The 17,602-nt window shown below is 48.8% G+C and overlaps 1 pseudogene across 1 annotated transcript; it reads right to left on the reverse strand.

The window, feature by feature from the left end:
* Positions 1-216: 216 nt before the first annotated feature.
* LOC311104330 (testis-expressed protein 2-like) lies at positions 217-14,111 on the reverse strand (annotated as a pseudogene). Its single transcript has 12 exons — positions 13,999-14,111; positions 12,475-13,649; positions 9,110-9,310; positions 8,683-8,983; positions 8,189-8,367; positions 7,377-7,538; positions 6,509-6,608; positions 5,055-5,196; positions 4,553-4,702; positions 4,013-4,222; positions 3,664-3,784; positions 217-360 (listed from the first exon to the last, which is right to left on the reverse strand). The product of its transcript is annotated as a testis-expressed protein 2-like (transcript).
* Positions 14,112-17,602: the final 3,491 nt, after the last annotated feature.

The following is a 17,602-nucleotide window of genomic DNA, read 5'->3' on the forward strand; positions in this document are numbered from 1 at the left end:
CCCTCTTGCTGCTCAGAGCATAGGCATGCCACTCTCCAGTCGTCATGCCACGTTGTACGTGCCCGCCACAGGCTTTGCTATGACCATCCCTCACAAGCTAGGACTGAACCAAGCTCCATCTGCTCAGAATCCACTGTGGACCCATGCCCACTGGTTTTCCATTAGCAATATGGTTTTCCATGTATTTTTCTCTCCATCCAACGCCACAGTGAGGCGCTATTCAGACACATAGTATTGGGAGTCGTTGGAGGAGCGGCGTGAGGAGTGGGCTGGAGAATGCTGGGATGCTGGAGGGTAGTCCAGCACGGAGGACATGAGAGGAAGATAGAGGTCGTCCATGTTGGGCATCACAAACTCCTTCTGCAGTGGACGAAAGAACAACAAGCATGGCTGAGACAACTATACATGGATAACAATACAGAAGATGAAGTCCTAGCAACTTGCAGGATCAACATAATAATAACATAACACTCTGTATGGTGCACCTTAACACTGGTATGGTATCAGATGGCTGGGATCGGACTTATAGTGTTATAAATAATTTGTGACAACTTTATTAGTCTGTACAGAACACATGATGGCGCGGAGAAGATGGCTGCCGTTTTACAGCCCTCTAATTGTACTATTATGTGTGTTTTTCCGCGTTATTTGTAATTTATTTTGTACATAATGTTTCTGTCATCGTCTCTTATAACCAAAAAGAGCTTCTGGATATCAGGACAGCGATTACTCACCTCGTATTGGACGAAGATTTTTTCTTCAACGAGGTGGCCGCGAAGGATATCCTACAGACACCCGACAAGGCCCAAATCCCCGTCATTCGCATGAGAAAGAGACGGAGATATCGTGGACGTAGGTCGGGGTGCCTTGTAAGGATCCGACGGCGAGCGAGAAAACTGCCTCTCCCATCAATCCTATTAGCCAATCTTCAATCATTTGAGAATAAATTGGATGACCTAAGATTACGGTTATCCTACCAACGGGACATTAAAAACTGTAATATCTTATGTTTCACCGAGTCGTGGCTGAACGACGGCATGGACAACATACAGCTAGCGGGCTATACGCTACATCGGCAGGATAGAACGGCTGACTCCGGTAAGACAAGGGGTGGCGGTCTGTGTATATTTGTAAACAACAGCTGGTGCACAAAATCAAATACTAAGGAAGTCTCGAGGTTTTGCTCGCCTGAGGTAAAGTATCTTATGATAAGCTGTAGACCACACTATTTACCAAGAGAGTTTTCATCTATAGTTTTCATAGCTGCCTATTTACCACCACAAACCAATGCTAGCATTAAGATTGCACTGAATGAGCTGTATAAGGCCATAAGTGAACAGGAAAACGCTCATCCAGAGACAGCGCTCCTAGTGGCCGGGGACTTTAATGCAGGGAAACTTAAATCCGTTCTACCTAATTTCTACCAGCATGTTAAATGTGCAACCAGAGGGAAAACAACTCTAGACCACCTTTACTCCACACACAGAGACGCATACAAAGCTCTCCCTCGCCCTCCATTTGGCAAATCTGACCATAACTCTATTCTCCTGATTCCTGCTTATAAGCAAAAACTAAAGCAGGAAGCACCAGTGACTCGGTTAATAAAAAAGTGGTCAGATGACGCAGATGCTAAGCTACAGGACTGTTTTGCTAGCACAGACTGGAACATGTTCCAGGATTCTTCAGATAGCATTGAGGAGTACACCACATCAGTCACTGGCTTCATCAATAACTGCATCGATGATGTCGTCCCCACAGTGACCGTACGTACATACCCCAACCAGAAGCCATGGATTACAGGAAACATTCGCACTGAGCTAAAGGGTAGAGCTGCCGCTTTCAAGGAGCGGGACTCTAACCCGGACGCTTATAAGAAATCCCGCTATGCCCTCCGACAAACCATCAAACAGGCAAAGTGTCAATACAAGACTAAGATTGAATCGTACTACACCGGCTCTGACGCTCGTCGGATGTGGCAGGGCTTGAAAACTATTACAGACTACAAAGGGAAGCACAGCCGCGAGATTCCCAGTGACACAAGACTTCCAGACGAGCTAAACCACTTCTATGCTCGCTTCGAGGCAAGCAACACTGAAGCATGCATGAGAGCACCAGCTGTTCCGGATGACTATGTGATCACGCTCTCCGTAGCCGATGTGAGTAAGACTTTTAAGCAGGTCAACATTCACAAGGCCGCAGGGATTACCAGGACGTGTACTCCGAGCATGTGCTGACCAACTGGCAAGTGTCTTCACTGACATTTTCAACATGTCCCTGACTGAGTCTGTAATACCAACATGTTTCAAGCAGACCACCATAGTCCCGTGCCCAAGGACACTAAGATAACCTGCCTAAATGACTACCGACCCGTAGCACTGACGTCTGTAGCCATGAAGTGCTTTGAAAGGCTGGTCATGGCTCACATCAACACCATTATCCCAGAAACCCTAGACCCACTCCAATTTGCATACCGCCCCAACAGATCCACAGATGATGCAATCTCTATTGCACTCCACACTGCCCTTTCCCACCTGGACAAGAGGAACACCTACGTGAGAATGCTATTCATTGACTACAGCTCAGTATTCAACACCATAGTGCCCTCAAAGCTCATCACTAAGCTAAGGATCCTGGGACTAAACACCTCCCTCTGCAACTGGATCCTGGACTTCCTGACGGGCTGCCCCAGGTGGTAAGGGTAGGTAACAACACATCTGCCACACTGATCCTCAACACAGGGGCCCCTCAGGGGTGCATGCTCAGTCCCCTCCTGTACTCCCTGTTCACCCATGACTGCATGGCCAGGCACGACTCCAACACCATCATTAAGTTTGCCGACGACACAACAGTGGGTAGTGCGTACGGCCCAGTACATCACTGGGGCCAAGCTTCCTGCCATCCAGGACCTCTATACCAGGCCAGAGGAAGGCCCTCAAAATTGTCAAAGACTCCAGCCACCCTAGTCATAGACTGTTCTCTCTGCTACCGCACGGCAAGCGGTACCGGAGTGCCAAGTCTAGGTCCAAAAGACTTCTCAACAGCTTCTACCCCCAAGCCATAAGACTCCTGAACAGCTAATCATGGCTACCCGGACTATTTGCACAAACCCCCACCCCCACCCCCCACCCCATCTTTTTACGCTGCTGCTACTCTGTTAATTATTTATAGTCACTTTAACTCTACCCACATGTACATATTACTTCAACTACCTCAACTAGCCGGTGCCCCCGCACATTGACTCTGCACCGGTACCCCCTGTATATATAGCCTCCCTACTGTTATTTTATTTTACTTCTGCTCTTTTTTTCTCAACACTTTTTTGTTGTTGTTTTATTTTACTTTTTTATAAAAAATAAATGCACTGTTGGTTAAAGGCTGTAAGTAAGCATTTCACTGTAATGTCTGCACCTGTTGTATTCGGCGCATGTGGCCAATAAAATGTACTTTGATTTGATTTGAGATATGAAAATAGCTGATGCAAACACTTCGGCCCCTTACCTATGAGTACAGTGAGTCCAGACAGGAATCAAACAACCATTCTGTTGCTACAGTATCATCATGCTTGGGCCTATGCTAACCCTGACCACAGCACTATATCATGACGTCAGTCTCGTGTATGATGTCATGTTGAGGCGCCACCTCACAGGTGGAGGACAGACTGACCTGAAACTCTCGACTCAGCTTCTTCTCGATCCACTCTGTGACGTGTGTGAAGGTGACCTCCCTCTCCCCTAGCATGGGACGCACACGCAGGTCCAGCCTGGGAGGCACGCGGAAACTGTACCTGTGGGGGGAGACAGAAAGAGAGAGGGAGATTCGGGGAGAGAGAAATAGAGAGGGAGAGTCAGGGAGACAGAAAGAGAGAGGGAGAGAGAGAAATACCTATTTGAGACTTAAACAAAAACAAGAGCCAATGTACCTTTCAGTTCAGTGTATCTACACAATGATATGATAAAACCACAGAACTAGAATGATTCTATTCCTATGGTTAAAACTAGCAGGTTTGCAGTACCATATCCTGTCAGTAGGGGGAGGTGGAATGTTGACAGCTAGAGTCCCCGAGAGTTCTAGAACTTCCACGGTGAGCATCAGTGGCATGTTGGAGACCTCAGCAATCTTCTTCTTGATGTACTCGTTCTCTGTGGCCTTCTGGAAGTACTTGGACGAGGCGATCTTGTCCACGAACCTCAGGAACCGTCTGCCGGTGCTGCCACCACTCCCACTGAGAGGAGACATGAAACGCAGCTCAATAAAAACACTAATTTAAAAACACTTACAAACTTTAAAAAACGCTAATTTAACAACAGTTTTTTTCCCCACTTAAAAATAATCACCTGGTTCAACCGTGGAGCTCACTTTAAAGTGAGACCAACAGTCTTTCATCCAGTGAACAAAACAGTACAAGGGCTAACAACTTGTCATTAAAGAATGTAAAATAATACATTTAATTATGACCTGCGTCCCAAATGGCAAGTTATTCCTTATATAGTGCACTAGTTTTGACCAGGCCCATAGGGAATAGGGTGCCGTTTGGGACACAATATCAATTTACCCATCAGTCGCTGGTGGTGGTGGCGTGCCTGTGCTCTTATCTCCCAGAGTTCCCTGGGGTTCGGTGGGCGGCACCTCCTCCTCATCAGACGAGCCGGCACTGGAGGACTCCTCATCACTGTCAGCTAATGCACACAGCCTGGGCCTGGAGCTGAGACACACACACACATACTATAAATACTGCATTTGGATCCAAATTATTGTGTCATCATGAGTCATGGCACAACTTCTATCGTCGTTGTAATCAGGATTACAAAACTGTTTCCTTTATACAGGCAACACACACACACACAGCATGAGGCAAAACAGTGTATCTGAGACGCAGGCTGTTCGGTGATGTACGAGGACATTGGGATCAGGTCTTACCCATAGAGATGTACTAGAGAGCTCATCTTCTGTCTCTGCAATGGACAACTTTTAAATGGTGAAAGCCTTCAATGGCATTGCCCATGCTGAAACAGGCTTTGGTCCAATTGATCCTCTATCCAACTCTATGGTCTTACCCTACTTGGCTGGTCTCTGGGATGTCTCCGTCAGCCTCCACCCCAATTGACTTTTCCTTCCCCAGTTTACACAGGTTCAACTTAGTCTCCAGGGTCATCTGTAGGCAGCCTGTATACACCACCTCCATCTCCAACCACAGGCCTGAGAGAGAGGGATGGGGGAGGGGGGTTAGAGAGAGAGGGATGGGGTTTAGAGAGAGAGGGATGGGGGAGGGGGTTTAGAGAGAGAGGGATGGGGGAGGGGGTTTAGAGAGAGAGGGATGGGGGAGGGGGTTTAGAGAGAGAGAGAGGGATGGGGAGGGGGTTAGAGAGAGGGATGGGGAGGGGGTTAGAGAGAGAGGGATGGGGAGGGGGTTAGAGAGAGAGGGATGGGGGGGTTAGAGAGAGAGGGATGGGGGGGTTAGAGAGAGAGGGATGGGGGGGTTAGAGAGAGAGGGATGGGGAGGGGGTTAGAGAGAGAGGGATGGGGTGTTAGAGAGAGAGGGATGGGGGGGTTAGAGAGAGAGGGATGGGGGGGTTAGAGAGAGAGGGATGGGGTTTAGAGAGAGAGGGATGGGGGAGGGGGTTTAGAGAGAGAGGGATGGGGGAGGGGGTTTAGAGAGAGAGAGAGGGATGGGGAGGGGGTTAGAGAGAGGGATGGGGAGGGGGTTAGAGAGAGAGGGATGGGGAGGGGGTTAGAGAGAGAGGGATGGGGGGGTTAGAGAGAGAGGGATGGGGGGGTTAGAGAGAGAGGGATGGGGGGGTTAGAGAGAGAGGGATGGGGAGGGGGTTAGAGAGAGAGGGATGGGGTGTTAGAGAGAGAGGGATGGGGGGGTTAGAGAGAGAGGGATGGGGGGGTTAGAGAGAGAGGGATGGGGGGGTTAGAGAGAGAGGTCTTTATTAAGGTGATACAGAAGCCAGCGAGAGATTCGCACAGTCAGGCACACACACATTTTGGATCGAATCATGATTTTAATTGATTTCCTATTCGAGACAACCATTATTGTTGTCATGTTATCATAAAAGGAAAGGAAGGGGGCAGATGTAGTATTGTCATTCTGTGCCATATGGCAAGTTGAGACTAGTGACGATAGTAGCCTAATGGGATGTAGCGTTAGCATGTTATTGTGTGTGTAGGAAGATCAATGTTAAGCAGATTGCTAATCCCTGCGGAGGAAGACAATAGGAAGGAGCTTTAGGCTGCGTTCCAAATGGCACCATATTCCCTTTATAGTGACAGACCTGGTCAAAGGTAGTGAACTATAAAGGGAATAGGGTGCCATTTGGGACGCAGCCCTAGAGTTGTGTATGCTCCATTAGGACACAAATGGTATCAAGTCAGCACTGGACCTGGTCTGAGAAAGTAATGTGTGTGTGTGTGTGTGTGTGTGCGCAGGATATCAATCTGAGCAGGGGAAAGATACAGATGCACCACACACACTCGCACACACACACACACACACACATCCTCTCACCTCTGTGGTCCAGTGAGGGTTTGGAGATGCTGAGTGCCTGAGGTATGCAGGTACCCATGTCCAGATCTGCCAGCTTCAGTTCATTCACAAAGTACGGCAACTACAGGAGAACAAACAATAATGGTGTTCAGAAAATGTATGTCTCATGTGTGCGTGCGTGGTGGGAAGTGTGAGTGTGTGTGTGATGGGGAGTGTGTGTGAGTGTGTGTGAGTGTGATGGAGAGTGATGGGGAGCTGCAGCACATGACAGCCCATAATAGAGGGAGCTGACAAGGCATTAACCCTCCTCCTCCTTTCCACTCTCCAATGTTGATGGCCTGCTGCCCTTGTCTGACCTCGTGCTCAACAGTATGACTGATGTATAAGTAACAAGCACAGAGCAGTACCCCAGTGCCCCAGTACCCCAGTACCTTAATACCCCAGTACCTTAATACCCCAGTACCTTAATACCCCAGTACCCCAGTACCTTAGTACCCCAGTGCCCCAGTACCTTAATACCCCAGTACCCCAGTACCTTAGTACCCCAGTACCCCAGTACCTTAGTACCCCAGTGGCCCAGTACCCAGTACCCCAGTACCTTAGTACCCCAGTGCCCCAGTACCTTAATACCCCAGTACCCCCGTACCCCAGTACCCAGTACCCCAGTGAGACGATCATGTCCTGTAGTTGGATTCTATAGGACTTACCATGTAGTGACAGAGATATGGAGGATATCGATATTATTTTCTTTACATACAGACATTTCCTCCACCCACCCACTGACCCACAAACCCATCCATCCATCTACCAACACTCCCACCCACCTACTCATCCATTCATCCACCCACCCACCCACCCACCCCCTTCCCCAACCCACCCCCAGACTCACCCTGATCTTACTCAGCTTCTTCTGGATCTTGTGGGCCACCAGGTCCACCCAGTACTTCTCCCGGAGGAAGTCCCAGAAGATCCTCCCCACCAGGGCATTGACCCAGGCCGGCTGGCCCTCTGCTGGGCAGCCCCCCTCTGCTGATGCCTCCTCACTGGGGAACTGGATAGAGGAGAGAACAGAACAGAGACGGATTACAAAAAAACGTTTCACAGTAGGCGTGCTGATCTAGGATCAGGCCCCATCTCACTACTACCTTACTCCACAACAGATGCTCACCACACAGGACATCAGAACAGAACACACAGCCAAACCTGGGTCATATTCCTTAGTGCACACCGTAGCAAACAAGCCACAACGTGAAACAGAAACAAACATTTCCTATCGGTCAAATTCAGGTAGGTCCCTCCCCGTTTTGGTTGTTTGCTTCCGTTTGGTGCCCAATGAATACAACACAGCCAGGTACACTGCTCCTATTAATATCCCATCCAGGTGATATCTGATCCATTTAGTACACTCAGCATGTATACAGCATCTAGCTGAGTCAGTCAGTATCTATCCTCCTCTCTCCAAGGCCAAAGACTGACTGGATTGTAACTGTGGCTGTATTTATGTATTCTAATCCATGTGAGTTATGTTAAGGATTCAAACGATAGTAAAGGTTCAGAGGTTAAGTACCCAAAATGGTGATCTGATTGGCAGATACTGTATGTAGTGTAGTACTTTTGACCAGAGCCATATGGGGAAGAATAAACGTATTTGTATGAAACACCATTGAACCACCAGGTTAATAGTCCCGTCTTGTAGCGTACCCTCTTCCTAGCTGTGGGGCTTCCCTGGTCGCTGTGGCAGCAGCTGGGGCTGGGACTGCTACCCTCTAAGCCAGTGAGGCGGCTCATGTAAGAGCCGTATTCCACCAGGTCACGCAGGCCAACCAGAGGGGGCAGGTGCTCTGTACTGCCCATACTGGAGCCCCCACTGCATAACACCTCTGGGGAAGAGAGAGAGAAGGAAGGAAGTGGGGAGATATGGAGGAGGATAGAGAGAGGGAGAGAGTCAGGAAGACAGGTGGACAGGGCAAGAGGGGGTAAGGAACACGGGAGGGAGGTGGTTAAAATAATATTACACTCAATTCAATCCTTATTATATATGAAAAATGACAAACCACTGATTCCTGTCCAGGGTGTTTCCCAAATGGCACCCTATTCCCTATGTAGTGAACTACTTTTGACCAGGGCCCACAGGGAATAGGGTGCCATTTGGGATATAACCTACCATGTCAGTAGGGGGCAGCACGGTTTCTTACCAGACTTGGGCACGTCTCTGATTGGGCTGCTCTTGACCTCTGACCTCGAGGCTAACAGGAAGTGCTGGAACCAATCCTCCTTCTCTCTTCCTGTACGACCAAAGAGGTAGAGAGTGTCGGGGAGGCCCTGTGTCTGTGTGTCTGGGAGTGTCTGCTTGTCTGTCCTCTCCTCCTCCTCTTGCCCGTCTTCCACTCTCTCCTCCTCCTCTCTCCCCACCTCTCCCTCGGCCAGTATGATACAGATGGGGTACTTCTTGTTCCAAACTCTCTTCCGTGCCAAGGCAGCAGGCAACAGGGAGACCTGGTTTGAAATAAGAAACAATAAATAATGAACAACTTACCGTAACAAAGCCTTCATAAACCCTTTATAAAGACTAGATGCTTCAGAAATCCTTAAGCAAATGTCATGCTATTTGGACACACTGACCTTGCAGTTGGCCAGCTGGTAGCAGCGTGAGCGCAGGAACACGGCTTCATGGGGCAGTTCGTCGAAGGCTGCCCGTCGGGGGATGTTGGTGCGGGGGTAGGCCAGGCGCAGGCGGCTGCCCTCCAGGGTGGCATACACAGAGTGGGTGAGGGACGGGTGGTAGGTCTCCGGGTCGTACACAGGCATCTCGTTCATCCAGCCCTAGAATGCATGGAGGATGTATAGTACAGGTTTGGGTTGTGTCTAGAATGGCACCCTATTCCCTATATAGTGCACTCCTTTTGAACAGGGCCCATAGGGGCTTACGGTGAACAACAGCATTTCACCCAACACGTTCCCTAAGAGGAAAAATGGGGGTTCCGTGCTCCAACAGCAGGAGAAGAGGTGGAAACCATAAGAGGTAGAGGCGCGACACTCTTTATTTTATTGAATACTTATGTAAATAAGGTATTTCTGTTGTTAGTTTTTTTATACATTTGCAAACATTTATAAAAACCTGGTTTCTCTTTGTCATTATGGGGTATTGTGTGTAGATTGATGAGGAAAACAATTAATTTAATCCATTTTAGAATAAGGCGGTAACGTAACAAAATGTGGAAAAAGTCAAGGGGTCTGAATACTTTCCGAATGCACTGTATCTCTCACAGGAGACTGGCTCTATACATGTCTCATCTATCACAGGAGACTGGCTCTATACATGTCTCATCTCTCACAGGAAACTGGCTCTATACATGTCTCATCTATCACAGGAGACTGGCTCTATACATGTCTCATCTATCACAGGAGACTGGCTCTATACATGTCTTATCTATCACAGGAGACTGGCTCTATACATGTCTCATCTATCACAGGAGACTGGCTCTATACATGTCTCATCTATCACAGGAGACTGGCTCTATACATGTCTTATCTATCACAGGAAACTGGCTCTATACATGTCTCATCTATCACAGGAGACTGGCTCTATACATGTCTCATCTATCACAGGAGACTGGCTCTATACATGTCTCATCTCTCACAGGAGACTGGCTCTATACATGTCTCATCTATCACAGGAGACTGGCTCTATACATGTCTTATCTATCACAGGAAACTGGCTCTATACATGTCTCATCTATCACAGGAGACTGGCTCTATACATGTCTCATCTATCACAGGAGACTGGCTCTATACATGTCTCATCTGTCACAGGAGACTGGCTCTATACATGTCTCATCTATCACAGGAGACTGGCTCTATACATGTCTTATCTATCACAGGAGACTGGCTCTATACATGTCTCATCTATCACAGGAGACTGGCTCTATACATGTCTTATCTATCACAGGAGACTGGCTCTATACATGTCTTATCTATCACAGGAGACTGGCTCTATACATGTCTTATCTATCACAGGAAACTGGCTCTATACATGTCTCATCTATCACAGGAAACTGGCTCTATACATGTCTCATCTATCACAGGAAACTGGCTCTATACATGTCTCATCTCTCACAGGAGACTGGCTCTAGCACTCTGGGGTATTGCCTGGTGAGCTTTGTTTGTTTGTTAGTGTTTTTCTCTCACTCTAATAAACTCACATTTCTTTCACTTTCTTACATTGTGTTCACTTGGGCAGTCACAGCTTTTCACTGATGTTTACTGTTGCTGTTGTTGTTCACAGAGTGTTTACCATGAATTATCTCTCAAAGGTAATATGTAGATAACTCACAGTCAGCAAATTGTCTCAAATCTGTCTTCCTTCCTGCTGTATTTGTTCTAGTATAACCCTTCCTAGTTTTGCCTGAATACTCATTGGATATTGAGCGCTGTGATTTACCTGTAGTCAAATCTGTGGCAGTGAAACCAGAGCTAGGTGCAGCTCTCTATTACTCCTTTCCACTACTGAGCAAAGTGGAGCTGCACTGGACTGGCATGGTTATACCTCCATCATAGTTGCTGCAACCACGCTGGAAATGACTATATGAAAATAAAATATGCAAGCCAGACCAGTACGGGTTGGGTCGGCCCTACAGTGTGAATCAGGTATGTTTCTGTTCCTCTGAGGCAGAACTCAGGCTTAGGGCTTAGGTAAAATAGTCATGCTGTGACATCAATCTGATTGGTCACCTACTGGACTTGGAAGAAACACAGATACTTGCATCTTATGTACTAAGCTGTATACATGCCTACTGTAAACTGAAATACAACACTGAACGCAGCATGCAACATTGCATTGGCTTATAGCCTTAAAAGTTTCAACCTAATTTGACTGTTTTGCAGTGGTCTACTGAGCTTATTATGTGTTTCTTATGTCTTGGGTTCAGCTTAGAGCCAACTGAATTAATCAAGACAGAAATATCACAGCTGCTGCAGCTAAGGGACTGGTAGATGAGACACGCACATGCACGCATGCACGCACACACACACACACACACACACACACTTAGACACACATTTAGACACAATTAGACACACAGCGGCAATTGTCTATCCTTTCAGTAGTGGTGATTGGAGAAACAATTATGAATATGCAAATCACAGAGTGACATCACAGGTGGAAGTCTGCCGCGCAGATAGACAGACGTTAAACCACAACCAATCCACAACCAACCCATCAGACTAGCAAGTCAACTGGCCTAGACACAGAGGGTTTTAAACTGGGCTCTGGTGATTATTAGCACTGTGTAGCTCCAGCTCTAAGAGGCCAAGGGCCAGAGGGTGCACAGGGACTACCTTGGCTACAGTAGACTAAGATGGGCTGTGCTGTATCTGGACCGGGCTATAAGCCCCTCATTCCTCACTAATCAAAGGCCAAGGGGCAGAGGATGTACAGGGACTACATGGGCAACAACTGAGAGAGATGGTATGCGTCCCAAATGGCATCCTATCCCCTATGTAGTGCACAACTCTTTACCAGGGCCCTGGTCAAAAGTAGTGCACCACAAAGGGAATAGGCTGCCATTGCAGAAGCAGCCGTATGGTCTGTAATGCTGTATCTGTACTAGGCTGTAAGCCCCTCAGTCCTCACTATCCTCTCTAATCAGCACCTGGCCTCATTCATGCTCTGCTTCACAGAAACAAAGGTCTCTACTCCTCCACTCTATAGAGACACAGTAGTAATGATTGTTACCATAGATACAGTTTGTTGCTCTCGCTTTGGTTCATGAGAGAAATGTATCAACAATTTTTTTTAAAGATATAAAAAAGATGAAAGCCTGTTCTCTTTGTATTTTTAAAGGCTGACCGTCTGCCTGCCTGCCGGCCTGTCTGTCTGTGACAATCTGTCTGTCCGTCCGTCTGTGTTTACCTACTGTAACTCTATCAATCTTTGGTACTTGTGTGTGTGTATGTGTGTGTGACCACTTCCATATCCTCAAACTCACCTCCAGGACTTCTGCATCTGTGCGCGGCCCACCAACAGGGTCCGAGGGCAGCAGGCTGTTGTCTTGGGACCACCGGGCCCCTGTAGTGCCCCAGGGTGGCAAAGCTCTGGAGCGCTGACGGGGCGTGAACACCAGGACCACCACCAACCCTAACAGGAACCCACAAGCTAGCCCCAGGGACAGCCCAGTCACATAGGAGGGCAGAGGGAGCACAAAGAACCCATAGGCCAGTACGCCCACAAACAATAGCCAGCGGACAGGCACTGAGGCCACAGGAACCCCAGGAATCCTGCCTTGAGCCTGGGGACGGGTTCCTCGATGCTGGCATCTGGTACCAGCTCCCTTGGTTCCGCCCCCCTGGACCTCCACCACCTGGATGAGGTCTCCGTTGGTGCAGATCTCGTAGAGGCTATCCCCCAGCTGGCTGTGGTGCTCTGGGAAGAGCGAGGGCTTCAGAGGGCCCCTCCTGGGTCTCCTCAGTGGGGTTTCACACACACCCAGTTCGCTGTCTGTTCCACGTCTGTATCTTACTTGTGTCTCTGTGCTCCTGTCTTCAATGTTCACTGGGGTCCCACTCCCACCACCTCCACAGCTACCAAGGGAGGCAGGTGAGTCCCCGACCCCCCCAGACACCTTCTGTTTGGGGCTCCCGGAGCTCGACTCGTCCCCCATCATCTTACCCCACATGCTCATGGGGTCCTGCATGGCCTCCGAGAACTTCCTCCGCGTGTCCTCAAACTCGGTCATCAGGGAACTTCCTTTGGGCTCCGTGGGGGAGACGGGGGACGGGGGTGCCGTCAAGCTATCATTCCCAGAACCAGCCTCCTGGAGCTTGGGTTGGGTCTGGGTGAACTGCTTCCAGGGGTGCATGTGGAGCTTGGAGTCCGACTTGGAGAGGTAGACCTCAGGTTCGAGGCGGGAGATCTCAGTGGAGAGGGACTTGACCAGGCTGAGGAGGGGTTTGGAGCTTCTCAAGGAACTAGTCTCTTTGGTCTGCAGCTCTGTGGAGGAGGACTTCACCAGGCCTGGGGGTGTCGAGGTCATGGCCAGGTCAGCCAGGGAGCCCGGGGAGGAGGGGGAGAGGGGGACGTGGAAGCCCGAGGAGCGGCGTCCCTGGCCTGGCTCCAGCCCCAACCCTAGCCCCAGGCCTGAGTCGGGCCTACTGTCCCTGGCCTCTATGACTCCAGGCTTGTCTTTGGAGAAGACCACGGTAGGACCCTCCCTGACTCCAGTCTTGTCTTTGGAGAAGACCACGGTAGGACCCTCCCTGACTCCAGGCTTGTCTTTGGAGAAGACCACGTTAGGGCCCTCCCTGACTCCTGGCTCCACAGTAGGGCCCTCATCATGGCGCTCCAGAAAGATGAGCTCACTGTCCTCCATGCTGTTCTTCTCTCTGCCTCTGACAGTTTGTAAGACTATGTTTGTTACTCAATATCCACAGTACTCACATTCAATCTGAGATATGGTTCCATCCCCTTCTCAGTTTTCATGTATTAAAGATGTGTATATTTTGATGCTGTAGCTATGGAGACGTGGTTCCCCAAACACAGTGGCTGGCTCTAGGGTAGTAAGACATGGTGCTGGGGGTCACTGGGTGCTGCACGGTGAGTAGCATTCTCTTCCCCAGTCTGAGTCATAACTCAACCACAGGACCCTGGAGACATGGGGAAGAAGGAAAGGCGACATTGAGTGATATTTTCCTATTGCAAGTCTATCATCAAACATCAATCAAAAATGTTATATTTTATAACATAAGAATACACTCATAATAGTAACATCCCCCTGATTGAAGATGATGGATGTCAATCATACACACATGCACACACACACACACCTGTTTATCCCTGAAGGAGGACAGTAGAGAGATTGTGTCCCAAGTGGTACCATATGCCCTATAGGGTGCCATTTGGGACATAGCATCAGTGTCTGGGACATAGCGCCCTGCAGGTTTCTTCATCCTGTGTATCTGACAGACTGCTCTGGTCTGTCAGGCAGTATCAGGCCTGACTGTGGATGTAAATATAAATAGAATAGGGGTGGGCGGGAGGCGGCATTGGGGGGCTGTTCCCTTCTGAAGCAAACTGTTTAGTGTCTGTTTCTCTGTGTGTGTGTGTGTGTGTGTGTGTGTGTGTGTGTGTGTGTGTGTGTGTGTGTGTGTGTGTGTGTGTGTGTGTGTGTGTGTGTGTGTGTGTGCGTGTGCATGTTTGCATGTGTGTGTGTGTGCATGTGTGAATGCGTGTGTGTGTCTTATAGAGACAGGAAGAGAAAAGATTCCAACACTGGTGAGGTGAGTTCCTTCACTTTCTGGATTAATCTGAGAAGTAAAACAGTGAACAAACTCAGGGTTTAATCCCACTGTTGGCCAAGGGCAGACACTCCTAATCTCTCATTATGGACCATTACCCCAGTCAGATTACAGGTTTACACAAGGGTTGTGTGTGTGTGTGTGTTGTGTGTGTGTGTGTGTGTTGTGTGTGTGTTTGTGTGTGTGTGCATGTGTATGTGTGTGTTGTGTGTGTGTGTATGTGTGTGTGTGTTGTGTGTGTGTTGTGTGTGTGTGTGTGTGTGTGTGTGTGTGTGTGTGTTTGTGATGTGTGTGTGTCTTAGAGAGAGGAAAATCTATATTCCAAACACTGTGGAGGATGACGAGTACCTCTAGACACACACTGACAGCACGCTACGATAGAACACCATGTTTATTGAAAGCGCACACACATACACACACAGACACACGCACACACATCAAACAGTTTGTTACGCTGCTGACACATTGTAGCAGAGGAAAGAGCAGACCATTTTCCCTTACTCAGACTAGTACATTTTGCCATAATGAGTCAAAGATTAATTGAACCAATCAGCTATGGTCATGCAAATTCAAGAGAGGGGCGGGTGGTCATTAAACAGAGCTGGTTTCCTTCCAGAATGCTGAGTGCTGCTGTGTGTCCTAAATAGCACCCTATTCCCTATAGAGTGCACTACTTTTGACCATGGCCTATAGGGCTCTGGTGAACGGTTGTGCACTGTATAAGGAAAAGGGTGCCATTTGACACACCCCTGGTGTACTGCTGACATTAGGCCTAATTAACTCAATGGACTCTCCCTAGGGAAATCAGGGAGTCCTGTCGGAGTAGAGAATCCGTAAGAGTGAAACAAGCTTTTACCTACTTGTCTCCACATGTCAATCATTGGCTTATAGGGAGATTAGAAATAGCAGGTGATGCAGCCTCGAGTCTTCTTGGGTATGACTCTACAAGCTTGGCACACCTGTATTTGGGGAGTTTCTCCCATTCTCTGCAGATCCTCTCAAGCTCTGTCAGGTTGGATGGGGAGCGTCGATGCACAACTACACTGCTCAAAAAAATAAAGGGAACACTAAAATAACACATCCTAGATCTGAATGAATGAAATAATCTTATTAAATAATTTTTTCTTTACATAGTTGAATGTGCTGACAACAAAATCACACAAAAAGTATCAATGGAAATCAAATTTATCAACCCATGGAGGTCTGGATTTGGAGTCACCCTCAAAATTAAAGTGGAAAACCACACTACAGGCTGATCCAAAATGAGGCTCAGTAGTGTGTGTGGCCTCCACGTGCCTGTATGACCTCCCTACAACGCCTGGGCATGCTCCTGATGAGGTGGCGGATGGTCTCCTGAGGGATCTCCTCCCAGACCTGGACTAAAGCATCCGCCAACTCCTGGACAGTCTGTGGTGCAGTCTGTTGGTGGATGGAGCGAGACACGATGTCCCAGATGTGCTCAATTGGATTCAGGTCTGGGGAACGGGCGGGCCAGTCCATAGCATCAATGCCTTCCTCTTGCAGGAACTGCTGACACACTCCAGCCACATGAGGTCTAGCATTGTCTCGCATTAGGAGGAACCCAGGGTCAACCGCACCAGCATATGGTCTCACAAGGGGTCTGAGGATCTCTTCTCGGTACCTAATGGCAGTCAGGCTACCTCTGGCGAGCACATGGAGGGCTGTGCGGCCCCCCAAAGAAATGCCACCCCACACCATGACTGACCCACCGCCAAACCGATCATGCTGGAGGATGTTGCAGGCAGCAGAACGTTCTCCACGGCGTCTCCAGACTCTTTCACGTCTGTCACGTGCTCAGTGTGAACCTGCTTTCATCTCTGAAGAGCACAGGGCGCCAGTGGCGAATTTGCCAATCTTGGTGTTCTCTGGCAAATGCCAAACATCCTGCACGGTGTTGGGCTGTAAGCACAACCCCCACCTGTGGACGTCGGGCCCTCATACCACCCTCATGGAGTCTGTTTCTGACCGTTTGAGCAGACACATGCACATTTGTGGCCTGCTGGAGGTCATTTTGCAGGGCTCTGGCAGTGCTCCTCCTGCTCCTCCTTGCACAAAGGCGGAGGTAGCAGTCCTGCTGCTGGGTTGTTGCCCTCCTACGGCCTCCTCCACGTCTCCTGATGTACTGGCCTGTCTCCTGGTAGCGTCTCCATGCTCTGGACACTACGCTGACAGACACAGCAAACCTTCTTGCCACAGCTCGCATTGATGTGCCATCCTGGATGAGCTGCACTACCTGAGCCACTTGTGTGGGTTGTAGACTCCGTCTCATGCTACCACTAGAGTGAAAGCACCGCCAGCATTCAAAAGTGACCAAAACATCAGCCAGGAAGCATAGGAACTGAGAAGTGGTCTGTGGTCACCACCTGAAAAACCAGTCCTTTATTGGGGGTGTCTTGCTAATTGCCTATAATTTCCACCTGTTGTCTATTCCATTTGCACAACAGCATGTGACATTTATTGTCAATCAGTGTTGCTTCCTAAGTGGACAGTTTGATTTCACAGAAGTGTGATTGACTTGGAGTTACATTGTGTTGTTTAAGTGTTCCCTTTATTTTTTTGAGCAGTGTATTTTCAGGTCTCTCCAGAGATGTTAGATCGGGTTCAAGTCCGGGCTCTGGCTGGGCCACTCAAGGACATTCAGAGACTTGTCCCGAAGCCACTTCTGCGTTGTCTTGGCTGTGTGCTTACGGTTGTTGTCCTGTTGGAAGGTGAACCTTCGCCCTAGTCTGAGGTCCTGAGCGCTCTGGAGAAGGTTTTCATCAAGGATCTCTCTGTACTTTGCTCCGTTCATCTTTCCTTCGA

This window comes from Coregonus lavaretus, assembly GCF_964263955.1.
Source record: "Coregonus lavaretus genome assembly, chromosome: 28".
In the NCBI taxonomy this organism is placed as follows: domain Eukaryota; kingdom Metazoa; phylum Chordata; class Actinopteri; order Salmoniformes; family Salmonidae; genus Coregonus; species Coregonus lavaretus.